This window comes from Akebia trifoliata, chromosome 7 (assembly GCF_017979445.1).
Source record: "Akebia trifoliata isolate Shusen 1 chromosome 7, ASM1797944v1, whole genome shotgun sequence".
Classification (NCBI taxonomy): domain Eukaryota; kingdom Viridiplantae; phylum Streptophyta; class Magnoliopsida; order Ranunculales; family Lardizabalaceae; genus Akebia; species Akebia trifoliata.
In genome coordinates, this window is record NC_141381.1 from 28,282,757 (window position 1) to 28,303,852 (window position 21,096).

The 21,096-nt window shown below is 34.8% G+C and overlaps 1 protein-coding gene, 1 long non-coding RNA gene and 2 pseudogenes across 4 annotated transcripts in view; 1 reads left to right on the forward strand and 3 right to left on the reverse strand.

The window, feature by feature from the left end:
- LOC147398782 (tryptophan aminotransferase-related protein 2-like) overlaps positions 1-18,467 on the reverse strand; it is a 33,542-nt gene extending 15,075 nt beyond the window's left edge. Inside the window, exon 1 of the mRNA XM_086448093.1 lies at positions 18,215-18,467. The gene's annotated coding sequence lies outside the window, so the exon portion shown is untranslated. The remainder of the gene's footprint in view (positions 1-18,214) is intronic.
- On the reverse strand, positions 1,272-6,114 carry LOC147398783 (tryptophan aminotransferase-related protein 2-like; annotated as a pseudogene). The gene is made up of 5 exons (XR_015179579.1): positions 6,038-6,114; positions 5,426-5,717; positions 2,048-2,336; positions 1,646-1,952; positions 1,272-1,532 (listed from the first exon to the last, which is right to left on the reverse strand). The product of XR_015179579.1 is annotated as a tryptophan aminotransferase-related protein 2-like (transcript).
- Positions 8,059-8,933, forward strand: LOC147398784 (uncharacterized). The gene is made up of 3 exons (XR_015180029.1): positions 8,059-8,253; positions 8,343-8,397; positions 8,693-8,933. It is a non-coding gene; the product is annotated as an uncharacterized LOC147398784 (long non-coding RNA).
- Positions 10,023-14,861, reverse strand: LOC147398785 (tryptophan aminotransferase-related protein 2-like; annotated as a pseudogene). The gene is made up of 5 exons (XR_015180028.1): positions 13,846-14,861; positions 12,058-12,318; positions 10,769-11,049; positions 10,356-10,658; positions 10,023-10,256 (listed from the first exon to the last, which is right to left on the reverse strand). The product of XR_015180028.1 is annotated as a tryptophan aminotransferase-related protein 2-like (transcript).
- Positions 18,468-21,096: the final 2,629 nt, after the last annotated feature.

A 21,096-nucleotide genomic window follows, 5' to 3' on the forward strand; every position in this document is an offset into this window, starting at 1 on the left:
TTCATTAATTTCTATAGAATTTAAAATCTCTACTTTACAATATGAACTGAAATGTGTACAAATTTTAGAAGTCACACGATGTGTTTTTAAATCCTAAATTGTGTCATAGTACAAAACTTTTGTTAGGTATTTTTATACCAGACAAAAAATAAATATTTTATTTGGTTTAGTATTTTTATATTATGGTTATTTCAACCATCTTTCCAAAATGGGGTGTTGCATTAAATTCTGATAAAAAATAAGTTATGATTTTTTTATTGAAGGTGAGTTGAGCTGTCCTATGTGAATGTTTCCAAAAAATGGATTTATATAATGTTTTTAGTTAGGTTCATCACGTATTTTTTGCCGATGTGAGTAAGTGGATTATTCCTAAATCACCCCTAGGTTATGGATCACAGTTTAAATAATGGTAATAGGTCAAGTTATGGATCTTGAAACTTGGAGTGTGACAGAATGTAACCAAGCAACTGATTTTTTAACTTCCCATCTATCTTCCTTGGGCAGAATTGTCTTGGACCCCATGAACTTCCTAAGTGATCTTATGAACATTGTAAAGATGCCAATAGGCATATTTACGAAAGATTGTAGTCATTTTTTTTTTCTAGTTGGGGGTCTGCACCCCCCCCCCCCTCTAATATTCAAATAAAAAATACATGTATTATGTAAAAAAAAAAAGTATATTTTTATGTAAAAGACCAACATGATCTTGTCTTTTTCACTAAAAGACAAAATTAGTAGAGGTATTATTAAAAAGTGAAAGTATTGGAAAATACTAAGATTTCCATGAGGTCTTGGATGAGAGCATTCCCCATATATATATAGGGTCATGTTCGACAGCCAACTATTTAGCCAACGTGGTTTGTCCTAGATGGGTTAGAAGTTTTGGAATAAACTGATTTTTGGTGATCGGGATGGTTTCTATGCTGAGGAGATCATCCTAACCAAGAATCTATCAATTCCAAAACTTCTAACCACATCAAAATTGATTTGCAAAAAATGGACGGTCGCCAAACTATTAGGACTAAAACAGTTTAAAAAATATATTTTTAAACCTGATCAAATAGATTGACAATGAATGGTCACCAAACTCCAACATTTCAACGAATGGATCATGTGGCACCCTCTCAACCATCTAAATGAACTACATGTATCTGTAGGATAAAAGTACCACAGAGGATCCCCTCCCTTATCTTAAGCAAGGGGTAGATTTCACATTAATCCTCAACATACAAGAGTACAAAAAGATCAAGAAAATGTCTAAATAAGGCCATTGATAGGATGATTCATTACAGATCTCTTAAATTTGAATCGTTTCATTTTGTAAAAGATTTTTTCTCTTTCTCGATGTCATTAGCTGATACTTGACAACTTCTCTACAAAGAGTTTAAATGTTCTATATCTGTCCAACATACTAACCCTTACATATTTCATATCCTTTCTGAAATGCTTCCCACTTCTACTAATGATCTTGTGCCCTCTCAAGAAGCTTTCACAATCCTCTACATCTCCTTCACATCTTAACCAAGCAAAGGCTGCATTAAAAAAAAAATTAAAAAAATTCAAGCTCTTAGTTAATTTGAAATGGTAATCATGCATAAATAAATGGAAACATAAAATTACTATCAATCATTTATACTCTCATTACCAGAATGTGGCTCGACAACCTCACCATCATAGTTGCAGAAATTGAATGTGAACTCTGGAAAACTGAACATCTCATTTTGTTTGGCTGCATCTTGTAGTCCTTCCCATCTATCTTTCATTAGATGAAGACCATATTCAAAGAAGATATGTGTTTGATCAGGGTTGCCCGAATGTTCATAACTAATAGATACCACTTCAAGGATTTTCATTCCACGAAGCTGTGAATCCTTTGAAGCACCTATGGGATGGGGCTCAATGAATTTAGTCATCCTCTTTGCAATTTCTGCGTCTCTAATTCCAAGGCCTACCTGAAGGTTGGTCAAGGAACTTTTTTTTATAACATTTGTGAACTTCTTATAAGTTATAATCAATCCGGGACAGGAAGGATGATGTCGCATTCAACTTACCCAATTCGAGTCCCAGCATGGCCGATGCTTTTGGAGACAGTGAAAAGCATTAGGTCATGATCAACAGGAGAAGTAATTGGAGTATATTGGGGCCAATAGTATGCTAGATTGTGTGCTACGATCCCTCCACTTTGGTTAACGACGACAGGTTGTCGAATATATCCATCGGGATTGTTTGAGGAGGTGACAAGCTCGATATAGGACCTCCCCTTGTTCTATGTATATGCGTCACCTGCCCATTTATACAACGCCCGACTTCGAATAGTCTGTCACTAATGGAGATGACTGCAAGCAGTGAACAAGTAAATGGGAACCAATTTATATTAGAGACGAGAAATATTACTAGAAATTCCAAGTTAGAAATCCAATTTAAAGAGAAAAAGTATTAGGAACTAGTCTTATTTATTTATTTATTTGTTGAGCAAAAGGAAAGTATATTAGATTAGAAAGACTGTAAATTTTTCATTTTTAATTTTAAAGAATGGTGATAAAGGGACGCGCTAAAACATACACAACCTATACACAGCTGACGTGGCAAGTGCATTGAACCATATATCTTTTTCTTTGGGATACAAAAGGGAAAAAGATCTATGGTTCGAGTTCTGTGCATTTACCACATAAGCCGCATATATTTTAGCACTTCGTTTTTGTTATCCGGTAGATACTTGAGAATCGAACAAAATTAGAATTGATCGAGGCTTATGTTGAACACAATGTCCTTAAGACAATTTTGTTCCCGCAACTTGGTGCTCACGGATCAATGAACAATTGTCTCTCAAGATACAACGATCACACATGTAGAGGTAACACTTCAATCTACACATCTAGTAAACCAAACGCTAATGTCGTACTCCCAAAGAATGCATACGAGAAATCAGAATGCAAGCAATTTAAAATAGCAGAGAAGAAGAGAATTTTTTTTTTAATTAGAAAAACTAAGGTCAAAATGACCTATTTATAGAATTTTAAGAGACAAGGTTTCTCTTGGGAAAAGATGGTTCTAAGAGACATAATGTCTCTTGGAAAAGGAAATATGTGTCTCGTAAGAGACAACCCAAAATCAAAAGAGGTGTCCTTACAGAACAAACAGATGATAAGGTCCCAATAATGGGATTTTGGGACCGTAATTTCACAAATTCTATCACATTTTAAATGTTAGTCCTTGTAAATAATTACAAAATTAAATTGTTTCTCCAATTAATGAAGCTAATGAGATATTATTGCTAAAATGCAGATAAATAAAGTGCACGTGGAAGTTACCAAACAACATAATAAACTCAATTACAATGAGCAAGCAAAAAGGAGAAACTTCACTGAAGATAAGCAACAAAAGCTACCACGTCATCGCTCTGCGGTGGCTCCCTAGTGCTCCGCGATGATATAGAGCCATCTTGCCTCGAGATTCACACAAGATGTTCAAGATACTTCGGTCGTTATAACTAATGGTTTTTTCAAATCAAATCATCCGAAAAGTTGACCCAATAACCCGATTACGAATGTTATAAATTAAAGGGTTGATTTCAAAGAAGGGGTCCCTCTTGACCCTCTTCTTCTCCCTAATTTCTCTGCATTTTTCCTGATTTTGCTTTTAGAAAGATTTTTTATAGTAGTAAGATGATCAATTGTTTCTTTAGTTCTTTTTGTAATTCTTTGGAGAACCATTTAAAAAATGAATCAAAAGTATAACTTCATCTTACATCATCTTCTTCCTTTTGTTATTGCTGTAACTATGAACCTTGCAATGAGTGGTTAGATCCTCCTTAGAGAGATCAAGGATGCCGGAGCAAGTTCATCCCTTTAATGTAGTTTTAATTCCTTATTTTACTTATATGTTAATTATTTTGAAAATTCTCCTTTGATTAGATGATCTAGTTTATATTTTTTATTCAAGCTTTGATAGCCATTACTTAGATAAGTTCAAGAACGGCTATGCTCTGTGAAGAGTCTAAATATAAGTTAGGCAATCTCAATTAAATCTAGATTTTCATGAATAACCTTTGGTTACCTTTAATGATTAAACTACTCCACCTTCCGATCCATGAGCAATGACTTGCTACATGGATTGAATTATTCTTGGAATTAAATATACTTTATTGATGATTTGCAAAGGCTGAATTGACTTCTCTAAGCCCTCTTTCTTAGATCTTCAATCTCTACTTTCTGTTTTTATTTCAATTACAAGTTAATTTCCATTTTGTTTGTTCAACAAATCTGTTTTGTTTTGAAACCAATCTGTTTTCAACTCTGTTTTAGTTCTCAATTCGAATGAATATTTGAATCTTTACTGTCCCTGTGGAATGAATCTGATTTACTCAAAGTCCATATCTTAAATCTCTATCTCTGTAATTTACACATCAAGTTTATACATACTATCAACAGACACCCATGAAAACCAAGAGGTGTGTCCTCTCTGAATTAAGGGGTGTGTCCCTTAAAAATCAAGAAGTTTGTCTTTCCTGAATTAAGGGGTGTGCCCATTCCAAATCAAGAGGTGTTCTCTAATAGAAATTAAGGGGTTGTTTGGAGCCGATTTGTCATTCACCCAAAATGGAATTTTGACAACTAAATACATGAAACTATTCTCTTCAATGAGAAGAATAAGTTTCCAAGTGGTCCCGCCACAAATAAATAATGAGACCCATTTAAATCGTAGCTCAAAAAGATCCACTCAATCACAAAAATCTGGAAAAATTGTAGATATTTCCAACAATTTTATCATTAGTCAATTCTAAAATTGAAGACATCTACCACATTGGTGCAACTCCACATCAGCAATGTGTGAAACAATGCCAATTTTAAGGTCACTCCGACATGACTCTTTGACTTTTGGGTCTTATGCACAAGAGTCGTGCTACCCTGACTTTGTTTGGAACCGTGTTCAACACTGCGCTGTCATGGCAATGCATAGATGACTTGAGGTACAAGTTAAAAAATCTACAATTCTCTATGCATTGGCATGTCAGTGCAGTGTTGAACATAGTGTCCAACGAAGTCAGTTCAGCATTTTCCTATTAAGTTGTGATGAATGCATGGGGTTGGGTACGTGCTGATGTGGCAAGGGCACAGAACCATAGGCCCGTTATACTCATGGTCGTCTTGTCATAGTATGGTCTCTCTATTCATGAAATTTGCTCACAAAACAAAACAAAAACAAAGGAAAGAAAAGCTCCAAAATGGATAAGAAAACTTACTGGACCTAACTTGGGGTTTTAGTAGAATATGGTCTCAAAATCAATCCATTTCCTTCCATTGTCTCACATGGACAAATTATTACTTACTAACACATGCAGTTAGGTAAGATATAAACACTGAGATCAGATATAAATTAAAACACTGAGATCAGATATAAATTAAAGGGATTTAAGGAAACTCACAGAGTAATAAGGAGCGCCCGATACTACGTCGATGGGCTCAGTCGCATCTGTAGGAGAAAGAGTGTAGAGTACAGCTTGAAAGAGCTGAGTTGAATTGGTCCCAATCACAATGTTTCAGTCCTCCATCTCAGCGTTCCCCATCAAGTTGTGTAATCTTTTTACCTGTTTGGCGAATTCAGATTCCAAGAACCAACAAAGGGGCCCAATATCAGCGTAGTAGCTCATTCTTTGCCAAAACAGCTCAAACACTGTTGGATCACCACTGTAAATATTATATGTTAGTGTACACTCTCTAAGCAAACACTAAGCAGTTGTTGTACATGTATCCTAGATGAACAAGAAACAGATCCCTAGGAAACCTTCACTTATCTTTAGGAAATTTCTTTTCACATCTCAGCCATTTTTGGACACTGATCCGAATCAAGAATTTTTATTTTTATCCATTAAGGATCATATTTGATAACTTATTGGATCAGTTCAGGATCAACAAAGTCTGATCCAATGGATCCCATCCATTAAAATACAGATTTTCTGGAAACAGAAACCTTCCTGCAATCACTTCTGCCCTCAAAATCAGAAAAGCATAACTCTTCTTCTGAAAACTAAATGTACTTAAGAACACCACCACATTCAAGAGATAAGATTAACATACATCTCAATGCGTGAATCCCTATCAAAACTATCGCCATTTTCGCATCTGACTATCACGAATTTCAGGAAACAAGCAAGATCTGTTAAGACCTATGAATAGATACAGTGATGGAAATCTGTGAGAGTATCTATGGATATTTATAGGAGGGAGGAACGAAGCTCGAGCGACAAATGGAGGTTGCAAAACTAACGTGTAAGATTCTGCTCTGTTTCAATCGAGTTTTCTTGTTTTTTTATTTTTTTATTTTTTTATTTTTTATATCGGTAAGCTGGTTTTTTTTTAGGGAACCCACCCTTTTTATTAATTATTCACGAATATTTCGATCAAGTTTTGGAGATTCCATTCCAGTGAAAAGGATTTGAGAAGGAAGAAGAAGCCATTTTCAATGATTTTTTCAACCATTTTGAAGATGTTTCTAAAAAAAAAACTAGGGTTTTTCATATACATTTACTTAGTTTTTTTTATTATCAAACTCTATCAAAGATGGTTCTTTCCATGTATTTTAGTTGAAAAAACGAAATCAAGTAAATTTAAAACGCCAAGGTCGGCAATTTTTATTTTAAGTTCAATATTTTTATTGTCGAGGTCGACAATAATTAAAAAAATTGTGGACTTAAACAATAAAAATATTGAATTTAAAAAAAAAGTTGTTGACCTTGGTACTGTAAAATTTTCCCAATTTCATTTTTTTGAATTTTTTCAACTAAAACACATTAAAAATTCGACTTAAAACACTACATAATGACTTGCATAGATGATTTCAAACCAAAAGAACTATCTTTGATCGATTTTGATAAATAAATAAATAAATGTAAGAGAATTGAAAAACTAGCTTCAGTTTTTGTTATAAACCATGGGAAAAAATATACATTTAAAAATTTTAAATGAGAACTATATCATTTCCATTTGTCATTCAGATAAAACATCATCGAAAATAATTAGAATCATCATTGGAAAACCTAAGTATGCGAAGAAGAAGAAAAAGCGATAGTTTTGGTATTTCAAAATTATTATAACCTGAGAACTGATTAGAAAAGAGGAATTTACTAAATGGACTTCTTCAGGTCACCCCAAAAAGTCAAGGACTAATTAGAAGAAAAAAAAGTTAGCTTCAAGGACCATTAAGTAATTTTTTTTTTAGGGGAAATTTTAAAAAGAGTAGACAAAAATTGAAAAATCTTGAAGACAGCAGAGTAGTCATTTTAATATCGAAAACAATAATAACAATTAAAATATTTATACTAAAAATGGAAAACAATTTCCTATTCTATAAAACAATAAATATTTCTGTTTTATAATTATAGTAAATTTTTTTAAAAAAATCTGCATTTTTCTCCACTTTAACAAAAACATACACAAAATGGTAATTTACTATTTTAAAATAAAATAAATAATCTACTAGTTTGGGAAATTTTCAATTTTCCGGGCATGTTTTGGTAGAACAACTTTTTGTCATCCCTTAAAAAACTCAAATTTTTTTTGGATTTATAGTGAATATGATTTTAAAAAATAAACCACTTCACTTGCTTTGTGATTTTCAATAAATCATACTACCTCAAGTTAAAGGATTTTTTAACTTGAAAAAAATCAAACATTCAACCTCTTCTCCTAGAAAACTAATGATTTGATAAATTCAAAAAGGGTAAAAATTAAGGTAAAAAAAAATATTGATGTTTATATAATTTTAACAAGAAATTCAAACCATGCTTGAGAAAACTTTTACCTTACAAAGGTAGCCAAGGGCCACCTAAAAAGCTTATTTAAGTGTGCAAGATGGGATCAGACCTATATCCTCGTGGTGTGGTGTGGAGCATAAATTGATTGAACTATATGCTCGAACATTGAGAAATAAAATGAGGAGAAAAATTCTTCAATAAACTTTGAAGAAGAGTGCATGTATTTATAATGAAAAATTATAGAATATTTATTACACATGTCGATTTCACATGAGTTTTTTGTGTAAAACTAAAACTAGTTGAGGAATTGGAAGCTGTAATTCAAGATAATATTTCTGAAGAATTGTAAACTAGTTGTCATTGCTTGAAAAATAATTTTCTGATCTAAGAGATTTTGTAGGAAAACTAGCTTTCAACTTTGAGAAACCTTGTTGCTCAGATAAACGAGACATTCAGTCGAAACTTCCAAGAGATGGTTGTTGCTGGAGAAGTTTCATTGGGTACTTAGTTTCATTCCCACGGTTGTTAACAAATTTACTTCGAAAACAGTTCTCCTGGTTTTCATTTCATTTTTTATGATGTATTTCAGATGAGCATGACATGGACTTCGATAAATTTGGGATCCTTATAAAAGTAAAATTTAGGTGAGTCACATTTTGGGAAAATGACTTTTTACTACATTTGTGCTAGTAATTATAACCTGTGACAAATTTTGCTATATCATCATCATCACCATTATGACCCACGACAATTTTTGCTATATAATCATCACCACCTCTATCCCAACTATATTGACATGAATCACATTCCTCCATCAATAATTCTTTGTAAAACAATAGCTATTTATTGTGTTCCATAGATAGTGAAATAATTGATTAGACAGCTATCTGCATCATCTTTGAGAGTGGAAGCTTATTTGCATCATCTTTGATTGATCAGGAGCACTTGTTTCAAACACTCTTTTGAAGGTGCGGAAGCTCATCGTGAGAGTATGCAATGTAGTGACACGAAAGAATTCTTTTATTGGTAGTTGCGGGCATTGTGGGGATCTTAAAGAAGATAGAGAGGGATGGGAGTGATGGCATTGCTTCCTTGTAAGCACTTGTGCTCATGTAATGATTGTGAATGGTTTATCGATGCATTGTAATTTTGAATTTGTAAATTATGACTTATTGCAACTCTTTTTTTTTTGTATAAATCAATGTGATAGAGAACTCGATGTTCTCTATTTGGATATATTGTAACCGTGGGTAATAGGCAAGTACCAAGAAAAGAAAAAAAAAATTAATTTTAGATATCAATTTATAACATTTTTAGACATCGGGTTATAACCGATGTCTAAAGTCTCAGACGTAGGACATCAGTTCTATAAAATCCGATGTCTCAAATCTTTTTGAGTTATCTTGTCCTGTTATGTAAAGATGCAGGTTAGGAAGGATTTTAAGCCGTTCCAAATCATGAAATATAGAACGGCTTTCAGCCGTTTAACCACATTAACGACGCCTCGATTAAAGACGGTCCGCAAGCCGTTTCATAGTGGCTTACGAACGGTAATAAACCGTTCCTAATTTCCATATTTGTTGCACAGCCCCGCAAATGAAATTCTTTGGCTCCACCCCTAGCTTTGGGAAAGTCCATTTGATCCAATAGGTAGGAGTAGGGTTGTCAGTAGATCAAGTTGGTCCAACAATAGAATCAGATTAGGTTGGTTGAGTATTGAGACCAGTGGATCACCATCTAACTATGTTTGTTCTATGAAATTGAAAGTTCATCTGCATAATCTTCTTAACCCTAGCCTTGATTGGTGGATGAGTTCATATACTTCAATTGAATTATGGAGCTCTAATCAGACTTCATTGTTCATTCTAATCATAGAATGTTAATATTTTATATGTAGTTCTATAAGCTTTTCTCTCTTTCCTTTTTTTTTTTTTTTTTCGAATTGGTAGTTCTGTAATTTAAATATCTTAGAATATTTGGACACAACAATGTATAAAGTATATGGTGGTTCACAGATTGATGGTGCCTTCTTCATTTTGCATCATTCATAGAATTTTATTTTAAAGAAGGCAACCAGATGGCATGCCTTGTAGGATTTGGATCAATGATCATTTGTTGTTTCCCTAAAATGTAAATCATAGATAATTGATCTTATAAAAAGTTCTTATATTAGCTTTCTTTACACATTAATCATCATCTCAACATCTTAAAAGAACAATAAGATCAAGAAAATGTCTAAATAATGCCATTGGTATGATAACGCATCAGATCTCTTAAATTTGATGTAAAACATTTTTTTTTCTATTTCTTGAATAATGTCATTAGCTGATACTTGACAACCTATCTACAAAGTGTTTAAACGTTCCATTTCTATCCAACATACTAACCCTTACATATCTAATATCCATACCAAAATGCTTCCCACTTCTTGTAATGATCTTGTGCTCTCTCAAGAAGCTCTCACAATCCTTTACATTTCCTTCACACTTTAACCAAGCAAGAGCTGCATTTAAAAAAAAAATTTACAAGCTCTCAGTCAATTTGAAATGTTAACTATAAAGAAATCAATACATAATATACCAATCATTCATACTCTTATTACCAGGATGTGGCTCAACAACCTTGCCAGCATAATTGCAGAAATCAGATGAGAACTTTGGAAGACTGAACACCCCATTTTGTTTGGCTGCATCCCACAGTCATTCCCATCTATCAGTCATTAGATGACGACCAGGTTCGAAAAAGCTCTGTTTGATCAGGGTTGCCTGAAAGTTGGCAACTATCTGATACCACTTCAAGCATTTTTGCCGTGCGAAGTTGTGAATCCTTTGAAAAACTTATGGTGTTGAGCTCAATGAATTTCATCATCCTCTTTGCAATTTCTGCATCTTTAACTAAGGCCCACCTAAAAATTGGTTAAGGAAAAGTTTTCAAAACAATGAAAGATATAACATTTGTGAACGTCTATTTTATAATCAATCCGTGATAGAATTGAAGATGTTGCATTTAACTTACCCAATGCGAATTCCAGCATGACTGGTGCTTTTGGAGACAGTGAAAAGCATTATGTCATGATCCGCAGGAGATGTAATTGGACTATATTGAGGCCAATAGTATGCTAGATCATATACTAAGGTCCCTCCATTTGTGTTAACGACAGGATGACGAATATATCCATCAGGATTGTTTGGGGAGGTGACAAGCTCAATATAGGGCCCGCCCTTGTTGTATGTGTAGGCGTCACCTGCCCATTTATACAACACCAACTTCAAATAGTCGGTCATTGATGGATATGACTGCAAGCAATGAACAAGTCAAGGGAAATCAATTTGTATCAGAGACAAGATTTTCCTAACTAGAATGACAATTCTAAGAGGAAAAAACAAAGCATTTGGAACTCATTATTGATAATTCTAAAATTGAAGACAATATAATGGTGCACAAAGGGCAGAATAGTTCTACTGATTTGCCTTCTGGGTCATGCCTGACTCAAACTAAAACCTCTCAAACTTCATCACTAGGCCCATTTATACTGATGTGGTCATCATGAAATTTGCTCCCAAACCAAGTACAAATGAAACCAAAAAAGAGGCACAAAACAGTTAGGAAAACATACTGGATCTAACTTGGGTTTGAGTAGAATATGGTCTCAAAATCAGTCCATTCGTCCCGGAAAAATCAAAGTGGTATAAGGTTTTCAAAGTTTCACTAAGAAATCATACACTAATTACAAATAATGATAATCGGCAGAACAGAGCCAATGTTTTCTGAATTGTTCGTTTGAATTTTTGTGGAGAGAAACAAATCGGGCAACGGATTATTTAGCGAAATTGGATACTTATTCAAATGGCTTTTTCGTTATTAAAGATATATGTAATGTTCCTCAAGAACTTTTGAGAATTATTGAGGAAGACTTAATCTGTACCTACACTCGTTAGTAGTGTTTCAGCGCGGGGTCCCTTTAACCCCAGCTTATCAATCAAAAATAATAATAATAATCACATGATGGATCCGATATTGCCAAAATTCTCATCATCCTTTCCATCAAGTTTTCTCTCTATAAGGAAATTATCAGTCGCATATGTCACATGACTCCGAACACCATGAATATAAATAAGCATTTCTACACAGCAAGTACATATGCCTTTAACAACATATTATATGTATAAGGGTGGCAGTTACTAACACAGAACAGACAACCTTCTTTTAGTGTCTCCATATCAACCCATACCTCACATGGAAAAATTATTACAAGTACATGCTATTAAATACGATATAAATGAAAAGAACTTGAGGAAACTCACCGAATAATATGGAGCGGCCGATACTATGTCGATGGGCTCAGTCGCATCAGGAGGAGATAGAGCATAATGTGTCGGTCCTCCGTCTTAGCGTTCCCCACCAATTCATGTAATCTTCTGACCTGTTTGGCGAATTCAGGCACCAGGAACCAATAAAGGTTTCCACTATCAGAAAAGTAGCTCATAGATTGCCACCCGGGAATCACAATCGTACTTTTCTCTCCCATTCTTCGCCAAAACTGCTCAAACATTGTTGGATCACCACTGTAAATATTACATGTTAGAAAACAATTGATGTACATGTGAAGCCAAGATGAACAAGAAAACAGATCCCTAGGAAACCTTCACTGATCTTTAGTAAGAGAAATCTTCCATTCTCAACCATTTGGGCATGGATAATCCATTGTTGAAATTCTAGAAAATTGCCCCTAGTCCATTTATCAGATCATCATCATACCCAAAATCCGTATATCTTCGGATCTGGATCAAGAATCTTGATTCATGGGATTTGGTAACCTACTAGATCTGTTCTGTATCAACCAAGTATGATCCAATGGTCCCCATCCTATAAAATCTGAGAATACAAATTACTTTGGATCTAGATCAAGAATTTAGATTAATTGAATGAAGCAATTCTAATCCAATGGGCTCTGTGGAGATATTTCTTGCTAGGTATCAAAGGAGGACACGTGACACCTAGGGATTCGAGTCAAGTACAGAGATACGAGGGTAAGCTCGGGGACTCGGTTACAAACCAACCATGGGTTTGAATCTCAGTTGGAGAAAAGCAGGGAATAGATTAAAATGAATTAAAACATCCCTCATTCGGATCATTTGCAATATCAACACGTATTCCGAGGTGGACACGTGGTATCATTTGAAGAGAGTTATTTCCTTTTTAATGTAATAACTAATTTAGATAAGGATAATATGATCAATTGTATTCTAATAAGGGTGAGAACTCTTTTAGGACTTTTTAATAAAAAGGCCTTGGGGCCATTGGAGGAAGGGAGAGACAAAAAGGATGGAAGGAAGCCATGTAATCGGGAGATTTATAGTGGAACGGCTCCTCAAGCCCGTGGACGTAAGCACGTTTGCCGAACCACGTAAAAAATCTGTCTTCTATTTCCTTTTTTATGTTTTTATTATCTTTTTACGAATTAAATGTGGAAATCGTGATGGAGGTTGATTTATTCCAAAATCTGCCTCCACAAGCTCCATCCTATAAAATCTGAGAATGTAAATTTGTTAGGATAAAAATCCAGTGACCCGTGAAGAAATGACTCAAAGAAAAACACATGATTTTAAATACATAATCCAACTGTTAAGAGATTCATCATTGAGATGACTAACTTCAAGATGCGTTATGTGTATTCACAGTCAGGATCATGTGTTCTCTCATGAGTCACCGTTGTGTAACCCGACCCATTTATATATTTTCTTTAGAAATGTGTAGTTTTTTTTTCCATATTTTATATACCAAAAAGGATTTAATCCGATCCAAAACTCGGACAAGAAAGTCTGGATCCTAATACAACGATCCAATGAAAACCCGATTCAACAAGGATGCGATCCAGTAATTATCATATTGTTTCTATCCGATCCAAATCAGATCCATTGACAGTCTCGTAAATTCTAGTCAGGAAAAGAAGCTGACACTGAAAACCAAAGATTCGGCTAAGATGAGAGTACGTGAGTTTTTGCTCTCATCTTAACCGTACGTTTGGTGTTAAAGCTTCAAACCTGGTTTGAAGTTAAGAAAATCTGGAGAAAAAGTCTAAGAACACTTACTGATCAAAATTTATGACAGAGTCCGAAGAGACCGCCTTGCCTCCGTACTCATCTTGCTTCGAAGCACCACAATTCATTGAACCTAAAAAACAAACTCATTTTAATCCAAGAACATACGACCAAAAAACTGCTGATTTCAGCTATTTTGTGATTCAGAGCTTCGAAGATCACTCGAACGCATCAGCATTTGTGGAGGGAAAAATTTGTCAGCCTCTGAATAGGGGCACATGGCACAATATGCATCCGGACCTTATCAAAAGAACGGTGGATCAGAACAATCGGAGAAGCTAAATCTATTAACTGCCAAGAATCTCGCAATATTAGGGATCTATTTCAAGACGATCAAATCTAGACCGAAGAAAGGGGAGGAATTGGAGGGAATAACTCTATGGAAACTTTCTAAAAGAATGAGACTATCTAAAAGATCTATAAATAGGGCGTTCCACAATTAAGAAGGTATGAAATTCTGATTTGAAAAAAAACTTTATTAAATTGTCTCTAGAACTAACTTAGGCAAGGCATTGGAGGTTCTGTGGAACAAGGAATGGGGATGATCATAAGGAAATGCAAGCTACAAGATCACAGGAGGAACAATATCAAGGTAATCTCAAAAATTGCCTCCACAATTGGCACCATCCGTGGGAAAGAGAGCCATAACACAATGAAGGGACTTTGCGGCTCATATCACAATAGAAAATCAGGGGAATGCTTCAGGACAAGCAGCGTCAGAGGGTCAAGGGGCAACAATGGTCCAAGTAGCACTCGGAGATCAGGGAAACATCGCGCCTCGTAGGGGTGTCAATGGATAGCCGAAATCCGAATTTGAATTCAAAAAATCGGATATTATCCGAAATTTTCGGATATCGGATTCGGATTCAGATATCATTTTAACATTCGAATGAGTTTTGGATATTGCGATATCCAATTCGATAATATCCACTCCGACAATAATACACATATTATGTATTTATGTTTTACAACAAAACTTTATATATATATATATATATATATATATATATATATATATATATATATATATATATATATATAGTGTTAAGTATTGTTGTCATACAGCAAAACTTAATTTCAAAACATTATCTTCTCAAAACCACCTTCAACACTAAAACACCATACGGTAATGGTGGTTTCTGTTTCGATCGAACTTTATCTTTAAATGAGGGCACTACTCTGGCCGAAAATTTTATCTTCTCTCTCTCTCTCTCTCTCTCTCTCTACGATCTGAACCTGTCAAAGTGATTTTTCATATGAAATCTATGAGTTTCAACTGTGCGAAATCCGATCGGATAGGATATCCGATATATTTTTCGGATTCGAATTCGAATGTTTATTAGGGATATTCGATCAGATTCGAATTCGAATTCGGATAGTATTATTTTTTTATATTCGAATTTGGATATAGCAGTATCTGATCGGATACCTATCCGTTGACAGCCCTAGCGCCTCGACTAACACCAGAGGATCAAGGGCTTCCACAAACTGTAGAAACCCTACTCACGAAGATATGGGCGAAATTGCAGCAAAGGTTGAATAACCAAGCAGAGGAACTTTGAGCCTTAAAAAAAGACAACAAAAAAATGAAGCAATAGTTAGCAAAAGGTTCCTAGACAAGAAAAAAAAAAAAAAAAAAACCAAATTGGCAAGAGAGACTGGAAAGGGGAGTTTGAACCCTGACAGGTGGAAGGAGGAATCGCGGAGCACAAATAAGTCTTCCCCACACAAGAACCTTACAACCATGGGGGAGACAGAGGAAATGCTCAAGAAAAGGGAAGGCGATGCTACCAAAGGAGGCCAGACCGAACGGTTGGCTCAGTTGGTTGAAAGAGACTTGCAATCATAGCCTGTCTTAGATGGAATTCTCTGAGTCGAATCCTCCAGGAAATTTCATGCACCAAAGTTTGACTCCTTTGATAGAACACGAGATCCGGTGGAACACGTCATGTACTACAAAAGCCAAATGATCCTCTACCAAGGAGACGCTTCCTTAATGTGTAAAATGTTCCCATCAACGCTCAGATCAGCAGTCATCTCTTGGTTCTAAGGACTAAAACCAAGCTCGGTGAGGTGTTTCCCAGAATTGGAGGAATCTTTTGTGACTAAGTATATCCACAACCATGGGAGAAAGATAAAGGCTAACGAGCTGTTTAACTTAAGGCATGAAGAATGAGAAAGCATCCGAGCCTTCATTGTCTGATTCCAAGCCTAGGTGATACAGGTGAAGAATCCAAACGAAGAATTAGTGGCGCAAGCTTATGTGAACGCGATCATCCCTTGGACTAGGATGCACGAATAACTAATCACCAATCCACCAGAAAGGATGGAAGATCTTTATGTAATAGCTGGAAAATTCATCAATTTAAAAGATTCCCTAAAGGTTCGGGAGACAGGAAGTTCTCCAACAATAAATACAGTCACCCCAGAGAGAGAAGCGGTGAAGGCTACGGGACCAAAAGATCGAGCCAAGAGTGGGAAAACACGAACCTACAACAACATGGGGAGAACACCATGGAGCGCAAATAGAGTGATGGCATCCCTCAGTGAGAAACCTTCAAAGATACTGAAACACAAAAGAAACAATCCATGTTTTGTGCAACCTCTTCTATCCTTTTTTTTAAGACTAATGATTTGGGAACTCAACCTGACAGCGTGACTAAAAAACTCATCGAGGTGTCATGCACAAAGAATTGTAGATTCTTTCACTCGGGATACACAATTACTAATGGCAAGTCGGGTGGACAAAATCTACAATTCTTTGCCTATGTCACGTTGATGAGTTTTTGAGTCACCCTATCAGGTTGAATTCCAAAATCAGCAATCTTTTTTCAATAGAATATGACCTCAAGATTGAGGTAACTCCACCACGACTCTTTTCACTAATACTCCCCTAACTTTATTATATTTCCTCTTTTACACCTTTTAACTGCCTAGTAGAAGTTGTTTAAACATAAATTAATGTTTTATTTAGATAATAAATATATAAATTCTATATATATAAAAAAAACTATTTATTTTAATAAAATACACAAAATCTTAGTTGACTCAACTGAGTTTTACTGACTCAATTAGATTTACAAACTATAGCTTGAGTTGTATCATTTATCTCGTGAGATATGTGAATTATGAAATGTCGTGTTAACCTGGCTCATTGGTGAACGACACCAATATCTCTCAAGCGAGTCATTTTGGTCACAGACAAGATTTAAAACCATGTTCCATATAGCCTGTTTCGGTAGGTTAAATTGGAGTTGGTGAGATTTTGATTCTAATTATTGATTTTGGCAACTTTGAAATATTATCTCTCACATTTTAGATTTGAGGATTATATCTTTCGAATCTTTTCTCGTTCGTTGAGGAAAGAGAGGGTTCTTTAGCTTATGTGGATGTTTCTATGTTTTTCTAGCTGAAAGAGCTCAACTAAATGATCAAAACAAAAAGAAACTCTTTCAAAAAAATGACATTCACTATCAATCCAATAGACTTTTTTTTTTTTCTTGAAAGATTTTTCAGGGGAAATTCCCAAAAAGGTAGACAATAGAAATTATTTTTTAGAAAATAGCATTTTAATTATGAAAATAGTAATTTCTATGGGAAAACAATTTCCTATTCTATAAATAAATAAAAAATAAATCATGTTATAACTTATAATTTGAGTATAAAAAAAAAAAATTTAATCCGCTTTTATAAAACAATAAAAAAATTTCCACTTCAAAGAAAATCTTTAACGGGTAAATTACCATTTGGTGAATTGAATATGCCAAAATTTCCATTTTGTCTCACTATTCATTTTAATTCCCAAAACATGAAAAACCAGATCCAAGTTTTTCAAAATGACAATCTTGTTGGTTTAAAGTTACGAGATCGCTATGTGAGATCGTCATTTTATATTCAACAAGATCGTCAATTTGAAAAAAAAAAAAAAAAACCACCAATCGTGCCACTCTAAACTAGCTAGATCGTTACTTTCAAAAACATGCGATTTCTCTCTTCATAGTTTCGGAATTAAAATGAATAGTTAGCCATAATGGGAATTTTGCCAAAAGTTGATCAAGTTTTGGGAAATTTTTACTATTTTCATAAGCAAAATGAATAGTCTACCATTTTGGGAATTTTTCAATTTTGGTAAAACAGCTTCTTTTTTTTTAACCCTTTAAAAAAAAAAACTCTAATTTTTCTTGACTGATAATGAATATGGTTTTAAAAAATGAACAGTTTCACTCACTTTGTGAACTCAATCATACTACATTAGGTGAACGGATTTTTTAACTTGAAAGCTAAAATTAGGTCCGAAAAAATATAGAAGATTTATATAATTTTAACAACCAAATGAAACCATGCTTGAGAAAGGGTTTACCTTACAAAGGTAGCCAAGGGCTACCCAAAAAGCTTAGGTGTGCAAGATGGGATCGGACCTGTATCCTCATGGTGTGGTGTGGAGAGTAAACTGATTGAACAATATGCTCGAACATTGTGAAGTAAAATGAGGAGAAAATTTCTTCAATAAACTTTGAAGAAGAGTGCATTTATTTATAATGAAAAATTATAGAATATTTATTACACATGTCGATTTCACATGAGTTTTTTGTGTAACGGCTTCATACAGTTGTCGGTTTGCATGCTAAGCTTTCGAGTAGCTTGAATTTAACGCAATAAAATATTAGAGTCCTTGTTATATGTTTCGAAGTTCACGTGAACTTCTATTGTAACGCCTTTGTACAACTGTCAATTTGCATGCCAAGCTTTTGTTTCTGTTGAATGTAACGACAATTTATTTTTATTTTTTTTAAAATGATTTTCTAAGCATTTAGAGAAAAATCAAAGCATTTGTTACAGTTTTCATAATTCAAGTGAGCTTTTGATGTAATACCTTGATACAGTTGTCAATTAAGCTTTTGGTGGTCCTGAATGTATTGCTAATTTTTTTTTTTCAAATAGAAAATAAGATTTATTTCTAAGAATTTAGATTTAAAAAATTCAAAATAAAACTTGATTTAATTGAGGGAATTTTTTTTTTTAAAATTCTAATTAAAATATTATTTTTAATAAAAGATACAATTTATGAGTAATTAGCAAAAGGAACCTCGAATGATTGTTCAACTGGTGTTTTAGCCAAATGTCAAATTAGGAAACTTGAAAAAGGTCTTGTGAAGGCATTCTTCACAAAATTCTAAAAATTTTAAACTAAACTTATTTGTAGAAAGATTTACCGAGAAACCTGACTATTGTATATTTTGTTTGCAAAAATTCCCTTGGAGCCAAGATTTGACAACTCCAAGGGAATCTTAGGGTACGTTTGATTGCATGGAAAGTCACTTTCCATGGAATTTGAAATCCATGGAAAATTAGTTGTGGAAAATAGGTAGGGTTGGAAAATCAAATTCCATTGTTTGATTTCACATGGATAAAATCATGAAAAAATATGAGAAAAAAGAAGAAGAGGAGAAGGAGGAAGAAGATGATAGGAGGGGGAGAGGAAGAAGAAGATGACGAGGAAGAGGGAGGGGGGAGGATGTGGCGACAACGGTGGTGGTGGCGACGGTGGCTGCCACGACGACGGAGATGGTGGCGGCCACGACGGTGGTGGCCACGACGACGACGGCGGCGGTGGCGGTCACGACGACGGCGGCAGCGGTGGCGATCACGACGGCGACAGTGGAGGCCACGACGGCGACGGTGAAGTTGAAGGTGGCGGCCACGACGACGACGACGGTGACGGTGGCGACGGAGGTAAGTGAGGAAGATGGGGGGAGAACGTGGTGGTAGTGGTGGCGGATGAGGTGAGGGATGGAGAAGAAGGAGAAGAAGAAAGAGAAGAAAAGAGATAGAAGGTGGTCGGAGACGGAGCCGATGGCGACGGCGATGGTGACGACGACGACGAGGTTAGTGTAATGGTGATGGTGGTGGTGATAGTGGTGGTGGTGGTCGTGGTGGTGGTGGTGGTAGGGAAGAATTGATGATGGAAAATATGGGTGGATTTCATTTTCCCATTCATATGGGTGGGAAAGTGAAATCCATGATTTAGTGGACTTTTTGAATGGGGTGAAAAATGAATTCCATTTCCATGTGCAATCAAACACTTGAAAAATGTCATTTTCCATGGAAATTGATTTTCCACCCTATTTTCCATGTGCAATCAAACATACCCTTACTTTATCAAAGTTTGTTAACCTACAAACCTTAGAATGGGAATCACATTTTTTTAAAAGATTAAAGACCTAACATCATCCTTAAATCAAATACATATTATATCATCTCCCTCGTCTCAACATCAATTATCTCTGCAAAATCATCATTTGGCCTACATGGCCACATTGGATATCAAATGCCACGGCCTTCTAGATGTCATGATAAATAAGGAGAATAAATATTAAAAAAAGAGAAGATATAATAGATATTTGATTTAAAGAATTGAAGATATTATAGGTATTTAATCTTGCTTCAGGATCCGTTGACTTGTGAAGAATGACTCATAAGAAAACATATGATCCCAACTGTTTATATACAAATCCAACAATTGAGATTTATACATATCTTGGTAACACATATCTCGGAGATATTTATCTCGAGAATAAATATCAACTTTTGAATTTTGTGTTTAAACAGTTAGGATCATGTGTTTTTATTTTTTCTATGAGTCATTCTTTATGAGTCAAGGATGTTGATCATTTAATCGTTTAAAATTATGTGAATCCTACTCTAAGATTTGTTGGATAACAAACATGATCAAATAAGGTTCTCCTGAAATTATCAAAACTTAGAGAGAGTTTTTGTAATAAAAATGCAAATAATTTCATAATAATATATGTTGAAATATTGTATTAGTATGTTATATTATTAGACTATTCTATTGTATAATAAACTTTTTTTTTATTGGTAAACTAAAGGGACCCACCCTGAAAATCACTACTAACAAGTGTAGATACAAGATAATTTTTCCTCTACAATTCTTACAAGATCTTGAGGAGCACTTCAATTTCAATCTAAATAATGTCATCTACCTCAATGTTACTCCAGCCTGCAAATTGGATTAACCCATCTTTATTTCTACCAATGAATCCAAATCCCACCCCCTGCACCGATCGAGACCCATCTGTATTTATCTTCATCGCATTCTGTACTGGGGGTAACCAAGACATTTGTTTTATGGCTGGTGACACCACTAAAATGCAGTAGCTCCAATTATTCAAAATCTGCATCATTGCTTGTGGAGAGACATCTTCAATGTTTATCCCATCA